Here is a 20,855-nt window from a genome sequence, read left to right as displayed (position 1 = left end):
ATTAGATTCTCATATGGTGCATGTGTAAAAGTACTGTTAGTATCTAGTTAAAGGTTCTCCTATCCTTAAGAATTTTCTCAACCATTAACTAAAGCCCTCTGTTCTACTTGGTAACCCCTCCTTGCAAATCCAGGGGTTATAAAATAATAATTTCCATAGTAAAAAATAAAACATTATGCAAGGGGATCTTTGTTAGTCAATTTTATGTCTTGAGCCTCATTGCTATTTACAGTAAGAGTATAACTGAAAATCAGTTATCTAAAATTAAATTGCAAATGAAGCTCATTATGTAATGTTTTATGGTAATGTGATAATGTATTTCAGTTTCTTATCACAATGTCACTGGTAGGTTGTGGACAAAATTGAGCCCTAGTTTCCAGTGCAGGCATTAACTACAAAACATTGTTTTGGCATTTAAAGCATTCAAAACCTATATAACCTTTTGAAAATAAAACCTTGCTGAATGATAAAGAGCTCTAGAATTATTTATACCCCAGGCTATCTTTTTAATTAACACTTAGCAGTTTTCCACTACTAGCCCAGAAAAATGTAAAGCTCCAAGACTTGTTCTCGAACAATGCAGAAAGAACAAGTCTTGATGATCTCCTGAGGCGTTGAGATGAGGGGGAACTGTACAAATATATATATTTTGTTTTCAAAATATGGGCATTCAGGGCTTTGGCAGCAATTCAGAACAGTTTCTTGTACATGTGACACAGCTGAATGCATGTTTATTCAAAATTGCTTTCCCCGTTCAGTGGGGCTCATTCCATTAAAAAATGCATATGGGTGTATATAGTATTCAATTGACATGGACAGTACACCTAACTTTTTGCTGGACTTGTACCTTCTTAATTCCCATATGCCATGACTATGTGTTCCCAAGCCCTTTGATCACTATTCCATCCCCCACCCCACCTCCATTTTAGAATCTGAAGTGTGCTCTCTAGAATTTGAGGAGTTCCTTCTATATCTAGCCAGTTACTCTCCTCTAAATCTAATTTTCGTCTAAAGTTAGCCATTTCTGTGGCCAGTGGTTGTGCCAGCGTCAGGGTCAGCCAGATCCCATGGTCCCACTTACCTTTGTTCTGAAGATACCTTACGTTAAGGTCTGCTTCATGAAAATGTTCATTTTGTACTGGCGATGGATCCTGAAAATATAAGTTCAATTCAGGTTAAGAGCTACTACATGGATATTTGGCGAGTTCTTAGGATGCAAATGTAGATACAGTCATACCTCGGGTTACGAACGTGATCCGTGCGGGAGGCACGTTAGCAACCTGTAGCATTTGCAGTCTGAAGTGCCGCGTCTACGCACATGCATGATGCGATTCAGTGCTTCTGCACATGCTTCTGCGCATGTGCTAGTGCCGAAACCTGGAAGTTACCTGTTCCGGTACTTCCAGGTTTGGCGCAGTCCACAACCCGAAAACGCTCAACCTGCAGTGTTCGTAACCCAAGGTATGACTGTAGTTTAAAACAAACAGGTAGCACTTGGTAAAGTAGAAGGGACTGAATAATTTTACCTGTTCCAATTAATTACCCCAGTTTATCTCTGCTCACCCTCTCCTTGCATCCTGTTTGCCTCTACCCACAGTGACTGGAGTCAGTAATGTAAAGGTGTTTGCGTACCCTCCAACGTTTATCCGATGAAAATAGGAACGTCCCATTCCACATTGGTAATTTTACTATTTATTCCCCACACATCTTATTTATATCATCCATAGATCTCATAGTGGTTCCCAACATAAAAATACAATATAAAAGCTCAAAATACACAATAAAAACAAGAACAGAAAACAACACACAAGCCAATAAACTCACCTCCCCACACCCTTTCCCTAGATATATTGTGTATATCTCTTGTGTTATTTACAACATGTGAAATGAGATGGGCCTCAGAATGGGTTCGATATGGGATATGCCAATGGAACACAGCTCTTCTGGCTCGACACGTTTCTTAGACATGCTTTGTCAAGCAAAAATGTCATGATGTTAACAGTGACATGGTATTTTTCTTTTCTTTTTGTGTGTGGAAGAAATGCATTTTTGCTTGCAGATATTTTTGTTCTTTTATTACAATATTATGACATCCACTGCTTGAAGTGAAATAAAAACTTGGCTTATGATTTTAAGAGGGTTATTGGCACTAGTTGCACTTCTAATGTTAGAGGTTTATAAAATAAAGTGTATCGTACAACATCAGAATATTAAAGATTCCAGAGTTAATGTTTGAATTATCTTGTGTAGAGCAGCAGCCGTTCTTGATGATGTGCAATTCACTAAATATAGAAAATAAGCACATCAATGAAGTTACACAAAAATGTTCATCCTTTACACATTGTTTTTCCATGTGCTGGTAGTTAATTGTTGGGTGATTTTTTAAAAATAATAATAATGGGGGAGCATTAGAAATATCTTGATGTCTCAGCCTGTGGTTTATGGAAATTATGAGACAGCATCCACTAGATGTAATTTCCATAGACTGCAAGCTGAGAGAGCAGACTTTTTGCATGCTCCCTCATATTGATTCATTTAACTGGTCTCTAAGCATCATGGTCCTTGTTCTTTCTGATTTTCATTTATGTATAACTGTCCCAGGCCGGTACCCATTCTTTGGCTCTTTGAAGAATTTAAAAATGACTCTCTGCATATTTTCAGGGTATGGCTAATACATTTGCCTCCTGATGACCTCTACAGTCTTGAAGAAATGAAATCGGTGACTTTGTACATTGTGAAATGCCCCATCACTTCCATAACATATATGTGTAGATGCAGTGGTCGTTTCATCTTGTAGTTGCTTTTTCATTAGTCCTTGTCTCTCCACATCCTAAGTATTTCCAGCAAAGAATTCTAGAAAAAAGTGAGTCTGAACCAATTTTCCTTTGATGCCAAAATAATAATAATAATAATTTAAACAGTGCTCTAATGGGCTGATTTAATCTTTTCTCTGTCATGCTTTAAGTAATGTTGTAGGCACGGAGACACAAACAGCTTTTATTACCCTCCAAGCACCTCTGCTACACATGGCTGTTTTAATTGCTCTGTCGTGAACAATATCCCTGAAAAAGAAGCTGGCAGGGACTGTTCTGAGTCATCAAGAACTTCCGCAACAGGATTATTAAACAATTAGTCTTGATAGGTCATGTTTTCCTGGGCTATTAACATATGTCTCAAGTGTGCTATGAGACAGACTGCTTTGGTCACAAAAAAGGTATGCAAGTGCCATCTCTACCTACTGAAGATGCTGTGCTTAAGAACTGATCCGTTTGGCTCCTGTGTTTGGAAGTTGAGCCTTGCAGGACTGTGAAAGCTCTACACAAGAAGTGGGGAACCTTTGGCCTGCTAGATGTTGCTGAACGACAACTCCCATTAACCCCTGAAAGCATAGACAATGGTTAGGAATGATGGCAGCTGCAGTTGAGCAACATCTGGAGGGCCAAACACTCCCCAACCTGCCCTTCTCAAAACTGGGGTGAAACTGGATGTGGCATGGGCGTTTTATTATTGGACTTTCCAGCATTTTTTTCTTTTACAAAAAACAGGCTGCTTGGAGCCCCAAACTAGAGTGAGACCACAATATTGGGGGTGGGAGGGTTGTTCTGCCATTCTCCATTGAAATTACCTCCCTGTGGCAGAATATATTCACACAAGGTTCCACCTTTCCCCTCCTATTAAATTGCATTGTCAGTTGTTAATGGTTCCCCATTGGCTAAGTTTGAGTTTATCCAGAAAATTATACCATGGCAAGTGTAGACAGTAAAGAGCTGATATTATTTGTATTTGGTAGAAATGCCTGACGACCAATCTTTTCTGGAAGGAAATTGTATATGTGAGTTCTATCATCATTCATTAGTCATTTTATTAGATCCATTAGTAATTTTATTAGGACATGTTAATAACCATGTAGATTCTAAGAAGAGAGAGTTTATACCGAATTTGCTAATGGCAGTCAAATTTTAGTAGCTAAGAGATGGAAAGATCACCCCCTTTTTTAAAAAAAAATAAATGGCTGAGATTTGGAAAACAGCTGGGATGAAAACACTACTGAATACATACTGGCAGACATGTTTTTCCAGCAATTGGTCATTATTTATCCTTCCTTTAGGGGGAAGGGCTGTATGTAGTTCTGCGCTGGAACACCTGCACTGCACATGCAAAAGATTCTAGGTTCAAATTGCACAATCTCTAGGGAGGCCAGGGAGAGACTCCTGCCTGATATCCTGGAGAGCCATTGCCAGTCAGTGTAGGCAATACTGGGTCAGATGGCTAAATGGTCTGACTCTGCATAAGGCAGTTTCCTGTGTTTCATTTTATGAAAACATAATTGTGATAGCATTAGTATGATTCCCAAAATTTTACTTGCCATATTGTAGATGCATGCTATTTTTTTTTTTTTTTACTTTACTTGGTTTATTTGTATTTCTACTTCCTCGTGGGGGACAAACACATCTTGCAAGTTTAGCCTTGCACTGTCAAGGCACCCAAAGCACCTTCACCATGCAAAACAACCCAGTTTTGGAGGTGGGGAGCTGGCAGCGATCACCATGCAGCTGCTATTGCTATGGCCTTTATGATGTTTCAGTCATTGGATCTGAGCCTGCCTGGGGAAGGGAATTTAACAATAGAATGATAAAGGATAATGGAAGGATTATTATGTTTTTTTTTTAAAAAAATTGCCTCTTGCTTCTGGCACAGGCAACATTTTGCTAACTTAAATAGATTTAGAGTATCATATTGTCGCATACCACCCCCTATCTCAGAGCAGTGTGAAATTTCAGGGGTTCTAAGTGCTCCTTTTGGCATTACCTTTACCCACGGTTCCTGTTTACTTTTGGAATAAGACACATAAATGTGGTTTCTTTATGCATTCATACACAGCATCAGCCCCACAAAACGTCAAATGTTGCTTTCAGATTCTCTCTCCAGCTTGCTGGTTTTTCCTTTAGGTCACATCACTGCAAACTCTAAACTTAGGTTTGTCCTTCTAACTGTCTCTGAGTTGAGGGAGCCATTTGCAATCTCACACAAGGCCATATTCTTTTGTTCTCTTAATGGCCTATTGCTCAGGCCATCACCAAAACACAGGAAGCCAGCCTGGCTTATATTTTAACATTTGCTGGATCCAGGGGTTAGAAGGATCCTTACTCCCTCCCTCCTAAACTCATAATACTTTTCAGCGGGATCACAGCAAGACATGTATAATGGAAATCTGAATTAAAATGCCACTTTTATAAAGGACTCCAGTTCAAACATCGTTAGTCACTATGGCTATAAAAATGAACAATTTTATCATGAAAAATCTACATAATTTATTATTGAAGAGAATATAATCTTAAATTATTCACAGGATTTTCATTGGCTGGATTTGTCTGTGTCCTTAAGATTAAATTTCACTCGAATTTACAGAAATTTGTCTTAAAATGTCTCTATGTGAAGTATTCATCTTTCCACTATCATAGCATAGGATCCCTCATAACCTGTAAGCTACAGATATAATTGTAAAATGAATATTGTGCTAATGTGAACTTTCACATGGTGACTCTGAACTCTTAAAAGATAGTTAATGAAAGATTAGGTTACATTTAAATCTGTTTTGACATTCACAGGTTCAAGGGTAATGTAGCCTAGCAGTCATAGTAGATTCACATGGTGAAAGTCTGCCCTCCTTTTGCACAGTGGGTGATTATTTTTACTTTCTTCCCCTTCTCTCATGGAATTGTGATGATTAGCTTTTGTTACCAGCCCACAAAGTTCAATAAAAAAAAAATCAAACAAGAACATATTGATTTTTTGGGGCAACATTTGCAAAAAGGTGTAGGTGAAATAAGAACCTTAGCTTCATTGTAGCAAGTAGCTGGAAGTGCTTAGTAACCTAAGATTGATCAGAGAGCTGATGTTAGGGAAGCAACATGCTTCAGATGTTTGACATTCTACTGCACTGTATGGTATCTAGACATGTGATGCTCAAATTTTGCAGCAGTATTGGGTTACTTGGTGAAAACTTTCTCTGAAGATTTATTGAAACATTGCTGAATGCAAGCACAACGAAAGAGAGGGAAAGAAATTGGAACTGTGGGAAAGGGGGAACTTTCTCTGCCTTTCATTGGTGCAAGCTTCATTCTTCTGAGAGTGAACTAGGTGGGAGAGCGAATTGTTAGTTATACCATGCTTTTCTTTATTTATAAACCCAAGAAGCTTACAAAAAATAATAAAATATGTAAAACACAATAAACCTGTTCATAATGCTACAAATAATTTCAGAAAATTAAAAATGAAGTTCAGGATTCAGTACTTCAGTTTTAAAATAAACACCACAGGAAGACAGAATTTCAACACATGCTAAAAGCTCAGTGCCATTAGGGCGGGGGGGGGGGAACTCTCATTAAAAGAAAGAACAACTGAACCTCTCTAGGGAGGGAGTTCCACAACCTGGGTTCCATAACAGGGAAGGGAATGAGGAAGACCTTTCTTCCCATCAGAAGATGAAGCATCCTGCTTTTATCCATTTACACCAAACTACACAATACATTAATCAGCTTAGAGGAAATCTTTGCAGTAGCCACTGAACCTTTGGGAGTTTGGTAACCTACACAAATGAGGCACTGAAATGATAGTATATCAATAAGAAATATTTGAAATTCAAGATGCTGACACAGAGGAAAATCTGTGTCTGTCATATTGTCTTCCTTCCTGTGGACCATCTGACATTCAACATAATTCAGTATGCCAATGGTATAATTATTATTTTTTTCTGCAGTGAGGGGCTGATGGCATATATATATATATATATATATATATATAATTAAAGATTTCTTGGTTTATGAAAGTATGTGCAATGTCTCTTTTTTCCAGTTAGATTTTCTACAGATCAGTTTCATTTGCTGAGACATTAGTAGTACATTAGGAAGAAAAGGGGGAAAGAGGTGGAGCGGGGTATGGTGAGTGGGGGTGGGGTCGGGTGGTAATGTTTCTATTCTACTTAGTGTATGTTTGGGGTTTTGTGTTAGCATGGCTTGTGCGGGTTCTCTTTACTATTTGCTTATATTTCTTTGGTGGTGAGAGAGGTCATAGCCAGGACACTGGAGAGACTTGTCAGGAGTAAGCAAGCATGGACCAATGGTATCAAATAGTATGGGAAACAGCCTTATTAGAAAAACTAACCAATAAACTGAAACTGACATGGGGTCAAATAGAAGAAGATGCTTTCACTGTGTATGGCTCCCCTTTATCACATACACAGCCCAACAAGAAAACAACAATCTGGCTAACCTGATTCAAAAACACCCACTCATGTAAACAAAGTTCACCGCAGACAATCACAAATAAACAACCACACCCTAGGGCTAATAGCTTTCTGAGCGACAACACCAAAAATCCCACTATGGAAAGTAAAGAATGATAAAGTTTTCTCCAGTGAAAACAAGTCTCTGTTAACCTATGGCTACAATGGATAAATGTTACAGAATAGCCTTAAAACTAGACCAGGTTTTGTATTGTACCACGTCATCCCAGGCTCCGAGCCAGTGGCATAGCAGCTCTTGCCACTGCCTGGGGAGGAGCATTTTTTAAAAGATTGCCCAAAGTTGTGGAGCTTTTCTTTTAGGAGACCTGCCAAAGCTGTTGGGGAACATCACCAAAACTTGCTTAGCTGGCTTTTTGAGGGCTGTACATGCTGCCCAGCAACCCTACAGCCCCTCAAAATGCCCGGCAGCATTCCAGGTGCCCAGGGTTCATATTTGCTTCCTTAATGACCCATTACCTTTTCTTTGTTCTCTTGATGACTCACCACCCAGGTACCTGTACACAGAAGCTAGCCTGGCTTATTTAGCTTTTACTGCCTGCTGGGTCCAGGGACTCAGTGTCTGGCACCCGGTTTAGCACCCTGAGCCTTAATTAAATTCTAATACTTATGGGATCTAGGAATTGAGAGGAGTCTGGAAAGCACATAACACTATCAAATATTCAGTACCTGTTTGCCAGCATGGTTCATGGTGTAGTTGCATCTTAATAATAATAGCTGTCAAGATGCTGTTTCTGGAAGTTACAGTAATGTGTTTACTGCTACATGCCTCTCTATTTGACAAATAATAGATACTGACATTCTGTGACCTAGATGACGTCAGTAACTCTTCAAATGAAATTCTCTTGTGTCTTGCATCCTTCTGTGGTAAGAATCTTAAAATCAATATGTCTTTTCATTGATCACTAGCGGGTGTGGGAGACTTGAAGAGTCTTGGGCTTTTAAAAATCTGAACTTTACAACAGTGTGCAACAAGACTTGACTCTGCTTAGGAAGAAATTTGTGTAGGTTTAGAGGTTGCTTCTGAAGGTTCTTTAACTTGACAGTTAATTGATAACTTGGTACTGTAATTGGATGTGAGTAGATGATTAGATAAAAGGTAAAGGTAAAGGTACCCCTGCCCGTACGGGCCAGTCTTGACAGACTCTGGGGTTGTGCGCCCATCTCGCTTAAGAGGCCAAGGGCCAGCGCTAAAGGAATTTAAATCCACAACATCTCACATTAACAATAATCAACACTTGCATATACCATCCTATTTTCATTATGGGGAAACAAGCAATTTGGATAACATGAACAAGAAAAACAGGGCTTTTGAATCAAATTCTTGCTTGTATGTGAAGTATTACACTGGAACTGTTAATGGAAGGTATATTGCATAAACTTGTGTTAATTGTTTAGCTGAACAATAAAGCTATCAGTTGAAACATGCGTATGTGGAAGCAAATTCCTGTTAAATTAATGGAACTTACTGTTGACCTCATACTGCACAGACAGATGGCTATCAGTTCACTATAAAAAAGAGCAGCAGTTAGAGTGAAAATTGTTAATAATTGCTTTTATTTGTGATGGAACTGCATTTGATACTTCTTAGTGATGTAAATGGTGGTTAAAAGCAAGCTAATATAACACTCTCTGTCTTTAGTAGTAGACATCCAGCCCAGTAATGGAATGGTGGAGATAGAGAGTATGTTTTGGTTACCCTGGGTAAAAAACTATTTCTTAGTTTGGTGGTGGTGGTGGTTGTTTTTAAATTATAGTCTGTGTTGCAACTTGTACTGAAGTTTTGAATCAGTAGGCTTTGGTTTCAATGGGCATGTTTTAATAGAAAAGACACCCTGTGTTTATTCTGGCCAAGTTTCAAGTACTCCAGACATGAATGGTCAGCGTTCCCATTCTGACTCCAGTGTCTCGCACTAGTTATGTCTTCAGAAGTGGCATGAGTGGCTATAGGAAGTGGGAGTAAGGAATTCACAACACCTGTTGCACAAATGGAAAACCTTCCATGGCTCCTTTTGAGTATTACCTCTTGTTCTGAATCAAATATTCATAATAATCAATTACAGAGAAACTGCTTACAATCTTCAGGCGGTGGTGGCTTGGCATAGGGCTGCCATAGGGATGTGTGTGTGTGTGTGTGAGGAATTTGGTTGGATCCTTAGTCCAAAGCAACAGGGAGCTGGTGCTTCACCCCTGGATCCATAACCAAAATTCAGGGTACCCCAGTAAAGGGGTCCAAAGGTAGGGTACTGTCCAAAAGTCCAGAAGGGGGCTCATGGACTGTAGAATACCTTAAATGGCAGGATCAGCCTATTTGATTTGCATAATGGGGGGAACTTTAACCTCAGGATTGACCCCAATGGAGATCAGCCCAAAATTGGATTGGGTGATTGAGGATACAAATCCAGTGCCTATGCCAAAGCAGATTTATATCTATAATCAGTATTCCCATTTACTTGTTTCCAACAAGTATCAATGAAGCATCTAAACTGTGGAAACTCCTCTCTTTGCTTCACACAATGGACATGGTAAATTATGACAACTGAGACTTTCCCTTTTTTAAATACCTTTTGGGAATATTAAATATATCTATAGTATAAAATACTATAGTACTGCCCTTCGAATCCCGAATAAAGTAAGTCTTGCTGACTTTAGTGGGACTTGCTTTCATGGAAGCATACTTCAGGCTTCAGTATTGTACTTTGCTTGCACAGTATTGCAGCCTTAATAGTGCAACCCTCTGGATAGCTCAGTTGGTTAGACTATGGTGCTGATAACACCAAGGTTGCAGGTTCGATCCCTGTATGGACCAGCTGCATATTCCTGCATTGCAGGGGTTGGACTAGATGATCCTCAGGGTCCCTTCCAACTCTACAGTTCTATGATTCTATAAGTAAACCCCATTTGAATTAAATGAGACTTATTTCTTGGTAAGTGTGTATAAGATTGCAAGCTTCGACTTTGTAAGCTGATAGAATTTGACTGCCACCTCCATGTGGTAAACTAGAATTGAGAGATGGAATTCTTATTCACAAATGAACTTTAAATGACATTTAATCTAGGTAGCAAACTGCCTGCTTCAAGAAAAAAACATTTAAAAAACTTTAAAGGGATCACAAAATACACTGTTTCTCTGAACTAGGTTTTTCTTTCCCCTTTACACCCAAATGTCTGTTACCTTGGGTTTTTTTTTTTAAAAAAAAGGTTAATGTAACCTTTAGAATGAGTAGAAGAAGAATTAAGCTTGCTTCTCTTGTGCCTAATAGGTTCTTTCACTTGAAGTTGGGAGAGGTTGTACAGTTTATATCCAGGTGCCCAACCCAGTTATCACTTCAGTGTTTACCTGAGAACCCCTTCTGTCTTGCAGAAAGTCAGTACCACGGGCATCTTTCTCAGGTGGTGAATATATTATCAAAGGGTTATAATATTTAGAGAATGGTAAACACTCACAGACTAACCTTTGTACTTTATCATGTACTTTATCACCCATTTTCTTCAACCTGAATTGACTCAAAGTTGCCAATTTAAAAGCCCAAACAGGGGATATATAGGATTCATGGGAAGGGAACTAGGCAAGGATTACCGTAAATCTGGGAGATGTGTACAGGAAATGGAGTAGAGACTATAGACACTGAGTAGAGACTAGGCAACAAGATTTACTTACCAGTAAAATGGAAGCTAGAAATAAATTGAGAAGGTAAGATACCTCTGAGTTTAGAAGAGGGCAATAACTTAAAACCCTCTACACCGCTCTTTAATGATAAGCCATCAGCACCCACCAAATTACTAGAATTTAGTGTCTTCTCCTGGAAGAGTATCCAGAAATATCCCCCTCTTTCATGAGAAACTGATAGGTCTAGGAAGGTGCTGGGGGGGGGCATTTTCAGCCCAGCACTAGTCATTCTATCAAGATGGTCCTTCACCTGTTTTATAATAATGTTACATTCACATATTTTATGGTATTCAGAAATGCACTCACACCTTTATGCCAGAAGGCATATTAAGTACAGAATGATTGCTATTTTGTTGTTGTTGTTGCTTTCTGCTTTGTAAAAACCATTTACAATGATATATGTAAGCCATGGGGTTTTGTCTGGATATTTTAATTCTTTTTTTCATAGCTTTTTTTTCATTCTTGGAACCATTATTTAATTTGTACATCATCACTGATGCTGAGGTTTTTCAAATTAAAACAAAATTGGTTAAACAATTAATTGTTTACTTTAATATTAGGGTTGTCCCCCGAAAAGGCAATTTATTACATTCATATAGATTGCCATCAGCCTTGTTGAGATAGCGCAGAACGTATAAATTGCATATGGAACAGACAAGTCTGGTCTCATTATGGATGTTGGAGCTTGTCTTCATTAACTGACTCTCTCTATCTCTCTTTGTGTGTATGTGTGTGTGCGCACATGTGCATATAAATATAATGATTGGTATGCCTGGCTGTAAAGTTAACTGCAGTGACAGTAAACACTGGCATTCAGATTGACTTTAGAGGTTATCGGAATCCAACATCTTGAGCATTGTCACAGCATACTGCTTGACTTTGATATATGTAGCTCATACTAAGAGGATGTTAAAGCAGTACTAAAATCATTGCTGTTCTTTATTTATGGTTTCATCTGATTGGTCTGATCACAAGCTTAGCATTCATCTTTGCATTCTGTTCAGCTACAGCCTGGTGCTAGTTCAAGAAAAAATGCTTGAATTTTTGGGTATGCTTGAATATGTCTAAAATGAGAACATTCTCAATGTCAGAGCATAATAGCTTAGGAATGATATCTTATTTAAATCCTGTATAGAATTAGCATAGAATGATGAAGTGAAGTAAACGTGTGCATTGGAATTGCAGTAACAAAAGCCCAAGATGCTCAAAAGTACTTCTCTAAATAGCATAAGATCTACCTTCCTTGTTCTTTGTGTGATGTTTTGTATTAAATATCCATGCTATTAAGTTTTAATATTTTAATGGGGTCTGCAGGTCCTTGTTTCCTTGGGACTGTAAATTATGCCTAAAAAAAAATAAATTTGAAATTTACATTCAGAACCAGATTAAGACCTTTACGGGCCCTAAACACTTAAAATATTATGGTGTCCTGTATATATAATTCAGAATAAAAACAGTACTAAACCTTAAAATATCCCCCCCCCGAAATGATACAAAATTTACATGTATGCTGAAATGTACATACGTGTGTGTTGTGTGCAATACATGATAGATCAAAATCATGCAAGGAAAACAGATGCTATATTAGCAAGACACCCCCTGGCTTAGGTGGGGGTAAGTACAGGCAAATCAAACGTGTATGTCCATGCACACCCACACACATTTTTGACACCACAAGGGGGCCAGACTTACGTGTGTCCAGCTGATGTGGGCGGCCACCAGGAACAGAATCCCCACACAAGTGGGGAGTTGCTTGCAATAAAAAGAAAACAGAGAAATCAAGGAAGCGTGTATAGTGAAGAAAGTCTAACAAAAATCCTGATTTCCCCCATGATGCTTTTCTTAATCTGTGCCCCCCCCATAAACATATTTTTATGTGTTTGCTGGTGCCCTAAGCATATGCTTAGCTTGCCGATTGGTTAGTCCAGCTGTTTAAACTGATCCATCTGTACTTAACTAGGAATGAAAACAATAAAAAACTTATCCTCTGTGATTCCTGTTAAGCCATATTAAGTCATGTTCTCAATTACATGCACAGCAGAGCAGGAGGGGCAATTGCTACCTCCACCTCTTTCGTTGCTTTCCTGATAGCCCATCCCTGTAGCATCCCATGCAACAAGTTCATGATACTTATGTTGGCTTCCCATGCAATCTAGAATCTGAACTACCAGGGCTTTCAATTTTGCAGAGAGCATACATCAGTAGAGAAGACTCCCTGGAAGGAGTTTCACTGAAGATGCTCCTATTCTCTTTCCTCACATGGGGAGAATTACTTGAGGGGGAAACAACTGAATTGGGCTGAAGTGTTTTCAGTTTACAGTGTACAAGTACACCATGTTGTGCTCAAATATTACAAAGAACTTTTCCCATTTGATGGTTTATTAATTAATATATGGTGCATATTTTTAGAAGCCTGGCATCTGTTGTACTTACCTTACTAGTTCTAGCCTTTGAATTCCAGAGGTATCTTCCAAATTACAAGTGATAGAATATTGTATATATTGATGGAATTAGAATGGGAACTACTTGTATCTAACAGTCTATGGGGATCATTTGCAGCTTATATTATAAAACGGCTGGCCGTTTGATTTCTATCCCAACTTTGCCCTCTTGAGCATGGCAGTAGAAGGAGAATCAAAACTGCACAAGAGAGATATAATCCTGTCTTTTAATAATAGTTCTGTAGTGACAATTCACAATAATCTGATGTACAAACTGATAGCTGATTTTGGCCCTATTGCCTTTTGGTGACATTTCCTATGTTGCAATGATAGTAGCATTGGCAAACGGAGGACTGGCTTTCTTAGGGTATCTCTGATGTAACAGGGCAGAATGTTGCTGTCGGAGATAGTTGTTTCTCAGTATGTTCCCCATTCACAGCATATCCTCGATTAAATTGTCCATTATCTCTCATGTGTAGATATGATAGACAATGGTTCATCTTCATGAAAGGAACAAGGGTGAAGCTCTTTTATACTCTATAGCAAAAAGGACAAGATTACATAGCACTTGGGCAAGAAAAGAGATGCTTTGTTAAAGGGGAATTGTTATATTTTCTCTTCCAGAAGTGCAATAAAAACTCATAGATAACAGGGATGGATACAACAACATAGAAAATGTGGTTGCTAGGACAGGGTACTTCCCCCCCCCCCCCGCTCTTTACAAAAAGCTGTCCTGGGAAAAGTGAGAAAAATGGGCAGGGTGCAGAACCTGTGAAGAGCTGTATTTCTGTCCTATTCCCTATTATTTGGTTTGTGTAGAAAGAACTCACCATGTTGTTTTGATGCTGCTAAACCACTGCTTGTATCATGTCTGTTATGTTTGGTTTATGAATATCCTCCTCCCTTTGTGAGTTCTGGAATATTTTGTGTAAATCTTTAGATGTACAATTGAAGAAGTTCATTAACAAACAACCAGCATCCTTTCAGTCCTGCAGAGAGAATAATTATTTATAGACTCCTGCTGATTGTACCACATCGCCCACAACCAGTTTCTGTTCTTCCATGAGTTCAGAGTTGATGGCACACTTTCCCATTCCATCACAAGTCTATTGTTCTAACACTGATCAATGTGTTTCATCATTGCATTGGTCCAGAAATCAGACCTGCCACAAAAGTTGTTTTGGTCTTTGATCTCAGTCTGTACGATGAGAAGTCCATCTGGTTTCTTGATGGTTGGACATGTTGATGGTCCATCTGTGCCTGGCATTATAGATGACTTGTATCACATCCATAACATTTCTGTGCTGTCATATTCATTTGGTATATGGGTGAAAGATTTTACACACCCATTGTTCAACAGAATTTTGAGTATTGGCTGTATTTTCTTTGGCAGCAAATTTTTGTCAAACGACTTTCCACCCTATACATCATAGTCAGTGTGACTATTGCATTGCAAAGTTTTCGTGGTTTTTATTGACATGTTGCCATCAAGTAAAGTTACCTTTATTCTGCTAAAGCTGGTCCATGCTGTCTTTTTTATTGTCATAGTCACCTTCAAAAATGTTGATTTAGCCATATTTGGCCATGGTAGATGTAGTGGACAAATGATTAAATTTGTCATTAATACTGAGTATGGTAGTTCTCAGCTGTACTCATTACACATTCATTTTGTTTTAATATATTGGATGAGATCCAACTATGTATGCTTTCTTGAGCAAAGGGAACTCTGTTAGGAACAATAGAATTCAACCCTCCAAGTTTGCTCTGTAAGTTTTCGTAGCCACCCCCTGGCATGGGGACTGGAAGGTGGGTGGGAAGGACGGGACAGAGAAGGCCTGTTGCACTGTTTAATGCATGGGTAGGCAAACTAAGGCCCGGGGGCCAGATCTGGCCCAATTGCCTTCTAAATCCAGCCCGCAGACGGCCCGGGAATCAGCATGTTTTTACATGAGTAGAATGTGTCCTTTTATTTAAAATGCATCTCTGAGTTATTTGTGGGGCATGGGAATTTGTTCATCCCCCCCCAAAAAAAATATAGTCCGCTCCGTCACAAGGTCTGAGGGACAGTGGACCGGCCCCCTGCTGAAAAAGTTTGCTGACCCCTGGTTTAATGCCTTCCCCTGCTACATTGGATTTCTCCCATTAATTTCAGTCCAGTACAATATGTGTGAAAATGCCATATATTTCACATAGAAGGGTAATATTATTACCTTTTTTTGACACGATCTCCCTATAGACTTGATCTTCTCCATGCAATTTTTCTTTTTTCCTTAATGTAGTCACACATCTAATGTCACAATACCAAACTAATTTTTTACCTATAGCGTTGCCGTAAGGCTCATGCTGAGAGCATCAACATTGTTTCTTGCATAGACTCAGCTATGAATCACCACCCACAGCCTCTGATGACATAAGAGGGGTCTATAGTTCAGCTTTTCATAAGAATTACTTATGAAAGAGAGAGATGTGACTCTCTGGTTGCATTTGGCAAGCCCCTACTTCAGACTAGTCTGAAGAATACTGAAAAGAATTCAACAACTAGATGAATGAATTTTCTACAGATGTGCAAGACCAAATGTGCACAGATGCCATCACACACCTGTAGGTGCCCTACTCTTCCCTTTGTTTCCTTTAATGGTCTATCACTCAGGCTATTACCTAAACACAGGAAGCTAGCCTGGGTTATATTTTAACACTTGCTGGATCCAGAAGTTAGAAGGGTCTCACATACAGTCTACTTGCTCCCCATCACCAAACTCATGGCAATAGATTAGTTCTTGAGAAAAAGTCTTAAGAATTGTGTTTCATCAGGTGTTTTGTACTTGGGGACAAGATTGGCATGCTTTAAGATTTAAAAGATGGGGCTTTTGGGCTGCGTGCAAACCACATGTTTAAAGTACACGTCTTCCCCCAAAGAATCTTGGGGACTGTAGTTTGTTTTGGGTGCTGGACATTGTAGCTGTGATGGGTAAATCTACAGTTCCAAGGTTTCTTTGGGGTAAGTCGTGTTATGGTTTTTATGCAGCCTTAGTGAACAGGGTGAGAACACCACATGTTACATTTTTACTAAACCTTAGCAGGTGTGGAGTTGATCAGAATTTGTAGCAGAAACCAACAGGAAACTAGTAAATAAATACTTATTTTTTTAAAAAAATATATTATAAGCTATCTTTTAAACAAACGCATACATGTATATTATTGAAATACACCAATACTTGAGTAGTACTGTAAAACAGTTTATGTCTGCCTCAAGTCTAATGGCCCTTATTCCTTGGTTTTTTCCCTTGATCCAGTGCAAATTCCCTTATCTGGATTTGTGTGATTAACCTAAAAAATGTGATGTTTTCTATTTTAATTTGGTAGTTTTGCACAGAAGTTGTATGCCATTCTTCATGGTACAGAAGTAATTTGGTGATCATCTTAATAAATTAAAAATGTATATGTGAGAGTTAAGGATCCTACTACAGCTAATTATTCACCAAGGACTTGTGAAATTTCGTGTTAATGAGAGAAAACATAAAAAGGACCAAATGTCTGAATAATAAAAAAGCTTGTGTAAGCAAATGTGTGAGAGATTTTAAATGGGACAAGCCCCTGGCCAATGTGCATGACTGAAATAATGAGTGAATATAGATAGCTGAAAGCATTAATTTGATAGGACCTTAAATGTCAAATGCTGAGGAGAAGCTTAAAATACTCAGGGATCCAAAATAATTGTAACATAAAAGCCAGTGCTGTAATGAAGTAGTAGCTTTGTTTTATTTACTGGGGGCTAAACTAATGAAAGCACGAACCATTCTGGCAAATTGAGTAATGCATTTTGAGGAACTGGTGAAATGGCACAGAAAATGATATGTACTGGGCAGCAAACTAAGCATGACAACTCTAAGGCTTGTATTCCAGAACGGCTTGTATTCTAGAATGTTAATTCCTGTACAGAATGAATGCTTGGGGGAAATTCCCATACAGATGCTTTGCAGCAGGGACATATATGTGGGAATGCTGAATATTTCCCCTGTCCTGCTGGTCTCCCTCCAACCACCTACCTTTCTCGATCTCAGCCTTCCCCAGCCAGGTGTCCTCTAGATGTGTTAGACCTGATGTGGAGGGACCTGGTTGGGGGAAGGCTGGGCTAGCCATATTTAACTGGTTAGGTATCCAGACTAAACTTCTTTCCTGGGAGAGAAGCACCTAGATGAGGAGGTAGGGTTTGAGGGAAAATGGCTGAGGTGGAGAAAGGTTTGATCTTTCTTGTTCCTTTCTGTATAGCCTGGCCCCCAATATTCTCTTTTCATCCACAAAACTGCCACTGGTACCTGTCTTTCAACCTCCACTCATTCTTACTCTTGTTTTGTTTTGTTTTATAAGATTTATACACCACTTGATGGGGGGGGGGGAGAACCCCTCAAAGTGGTTTTAGACTTGGCTGCTTCCTGTAACCAGTCTTCTTTCAAAGCAGTCACAACATTGGCAAGAATGTAGTTAAGCTTGCAGTGGCCTTGGCTATCTAAAAGACATATGGCCAGTTTCCCCCTCCTGATGAAAAACTGACTGGAGTAACACGCAGAGCTCGTGATGGCAGGACTGGGTTATAAACCCAACACATACTTGCTGATGCCACTTAGAGTGTGCCGGCAGGGCTGGAGTGGGGTAGGAGTTGCTTTCCTATCATCTCTTTCAATAATGCAATAAAAACTTTATATAATGGCAGAGTCCTGGCATATTGGATTGAAGTGAATTAACAGAAAGCGGAACTGGTAGTATTTCTGATTATGGCATTCAAATGATGAAAAATGAATGAAAAGAAAAAACATCAGTGTAACACAATTATAATATGAGACACTGGGGATTTTAAACAAGATAATTAGACACAAGACATATGATGGGATTGTTGCACACATTAAGTAGATACTACTGGGAGAAGAGTCGGTCCACATAAGGATTGCAACTCCCATTAAGGGGCTAAATAGTAATAGAAACACATACAATCACACAGAGGGCAGTTGTAAGTTCCCGGGGAGTGCTGCTGTTAGATGACGATGACTTCTTTTCCCATGGCGGAGAAGAGGTTTGCCATTAGTGATCTCACCATGGCGGTGGCAAACGCCACTACTGTCATGGGTACACTGCCAGTGGTGGGTTCAAAAATGATGCACCCTAAACCCCTTTGGTCCGTGGCCATTTCCCCAAATGGCCATACACTGTGCCGGCTCTGGAGCCGACAATGAACTATGCTTCCCATTGGAATTAACAGAAAGGGGGGGGGGAGATGCTCTATAAGAGCGGGGGTCCACATATACCACTCCAAGCAACTGTGAGCCAGAAGACATCTTGCCACAGTAATGGCTTGGGACGTATCTCCAGATGGGTCATTGGTGGCAGCAGCATTTGTCCAGTGGTACCAGGTTAAGTCATAGAATCATAGAATTACTTAATTCGTTCCGGAGGTCCATAAAGGTAAAGGTAAAGGTACCCCTTCCTGTACGGGCCAGTCTTGCCAGACTCTAGGGTTGTGCGCTCATCTCACTCTATAGGCCGGGAGCCAGCGCTGTCCGCAGACACTTCCGGGTCACGTGGCCAGTGTGACAAGCTGCATCTGGCAAGCCAGCACAGCACACGGAACGCCGTTTACCTTCCCGCTGGTAAGCAGTCCCTATTTATCTACTTGCACCCGGAGGTGCTTTCGAACTGCTAGGTTGGCAGGCGCTGGGACCGAACGACGGGAGCGCACCCCGCCGCGGGGATTCGAACCGCTGACCATGCGATCGGCAAGTCCTAGGCGCTGAGGTTTTAGCCACAGAGCCACCCACATCCCAGCCACAGGAGGTCCGTACTTAACCTGAAGCACCACTTTAGCTAATGGGGCTTCCTGCTGCCACCGCACCACCGGAGCATGATTTCTGTTCTCATCCTGAAGCAAAGTTCTTAACCTGAAGCACTATTTCTGGGTTAGCGGAGTCTGTAACCTGAAGCGTATGTAACCTGGGGTACCACTGTAATGTGTTCAGAGAGATTGACTAGGGTGGGTTCTCAGTGGAAGTGGCCAGGCAGTTACTGTCATTTCTCCACCCTCAACTTGTGCCACTGAAAGTAGGTACTTTGCTGTATCCAGTGCCAGGCTGGTTTAGTGGTGGTGTATTTAACCCCATTTTCTACTTTTTAAAAAATCACATTTCCAGTTACCAAAGTACGTCTGTACTCTTGCTTTTGTAATAAACATGTTAAGGTTATCTTACTGGCACCTTGGTTTCTGAAAATATAATTACCTTTCTAATGAACACAAATCATGAAGTAAAGCTTTATTACAGGGCTAAGTAAAAAAAAGAAAAGTGTGATTAAGGAGAGGACTGGGGACAAGATGGGGACGGGTGAGGGAGATGCACGTTTTCTTCTTTTTATAATGAAAATCCAACAAAAAGAAGGACAAGCCATAAAAAATTCTGGAAAGAATGGGCTGTAATTAGGGTTATGTACTCAGCCTATGCTTCAATGGCTTTTAGAGAAATATTATTTCTAAAGGATCTTCTTTGTGAATGAAATTATTATCATTTAGTTCAGAAGTTATATTCACCTCATTTATTTAATAAAATTAACTTATTATTCTCTTTAATATGTGCTCTCCTTATTTAATTTCTGATTGCTGTATCTTTCTTAATTTTCCATGTCCTCTGAATGTGCATAGTTCAGATGATTACATTAATAATACATAGATGTCAAAAATTAAAGTGCAGCCCACGCAACATGCCTAATATATTTAATGGATATTTAACTTGTAAATAGGCTAGACATAAAAAACGGGGGGGTGGGGGGGAGTGACGATCTAAAACCTGTGCTTGAATGGCACCTCCAGTAAGATGATCGCTTTCCCCTGTCACCAGTTCATCAAAGATCTTTTCTACAAAGCTTTATGCATTGAAAATCTACTTTGTGCCTTGACTTCCTTTGCTTTGCCTTGTTATATGATTTAAAAAATTAATTTTGTAAACAGTTTTGTAAGCTATTCTCTTTTTGTTCTGTAAGTTTTTTTATAAAAATGAAATCCTGGAGAAGGTATGATTGAAGACTAGATGGGAATGCAGATATTATTTTCTCTCTTTGTGTGTGTGTTTAAAATAACCTGGAACAAAGGTGGGCCTTTAGCTGCCTGAGGTGCAAATAGTTCTGCCTGAGATGGAACAGCCCCCTGCCCCCAGCTGGCAGAGTTACTTTGGCACCTGAGGCAAAATATCTCACAAGCATCTCTCCCTTTTTGGCATCTGTCTGTTTTGAGAGACAGTGGAGTGTGCCTCCAGGGGTGAATTCAAACCATTGTAGAATCACAGTGCCTGCTATAGGTGCAGAGACCTGTAACTTGTAATTGCTGCCCTCCATGTTGTTTTTGCTGTGTTAGCAGCACCAAAGTTACCTGTTTGGGATGCAAGCCTGGGCAGTGTGTGTGGAG

The 20,855-nt window shown here is 39.6% G+C and overlaps 1 protein-coding gene and 1 long non-coding RNA gene across 7 annotated transcripts in view; one reads left to right on the top strand and one right to left on the bottom strand.

The window, feature by feature from the left end:
- The window catches only part of NAV3 (neuron navigator 3), a 436,309-nt gene that overhangs the window by 43,396 nt on the left and 372,058 nt on the right, over positions 1-20,855 (top strand). The gene's annotated exons all lie outside the window — the stretch shown is intronic.
- LOC307224762 lies at positions 1,086-20,855 on the bottom strand. The gene is made up of 4 exons (XR_013842736.1): positions 20,820-20,855; positions 14,245-14,403; positions 12,666-12,725; positions 1,086-1,151 (listed from the first exon to the last, which is right to left on the bottom strand). It is a non-coding gene; the product is annotated as an uncharacterized lncRNA (long non-coding RNA).

Source organism: Podarcis cretensis (genome assembly GCF_951804945.1).
Source record: "Podarcis cretensis genome assembly, chromosome: 10".
NCBI lineage: Eukaryota > Metazoa > Chordata > Lepidosauria > Squamata > Lacertidae > Podarcis > Podarcis cretensis.
Note: the sequence above shows the minus strand (reverse complement) of the source record. Positions and strands in the feature narration are given on the sequence as shown.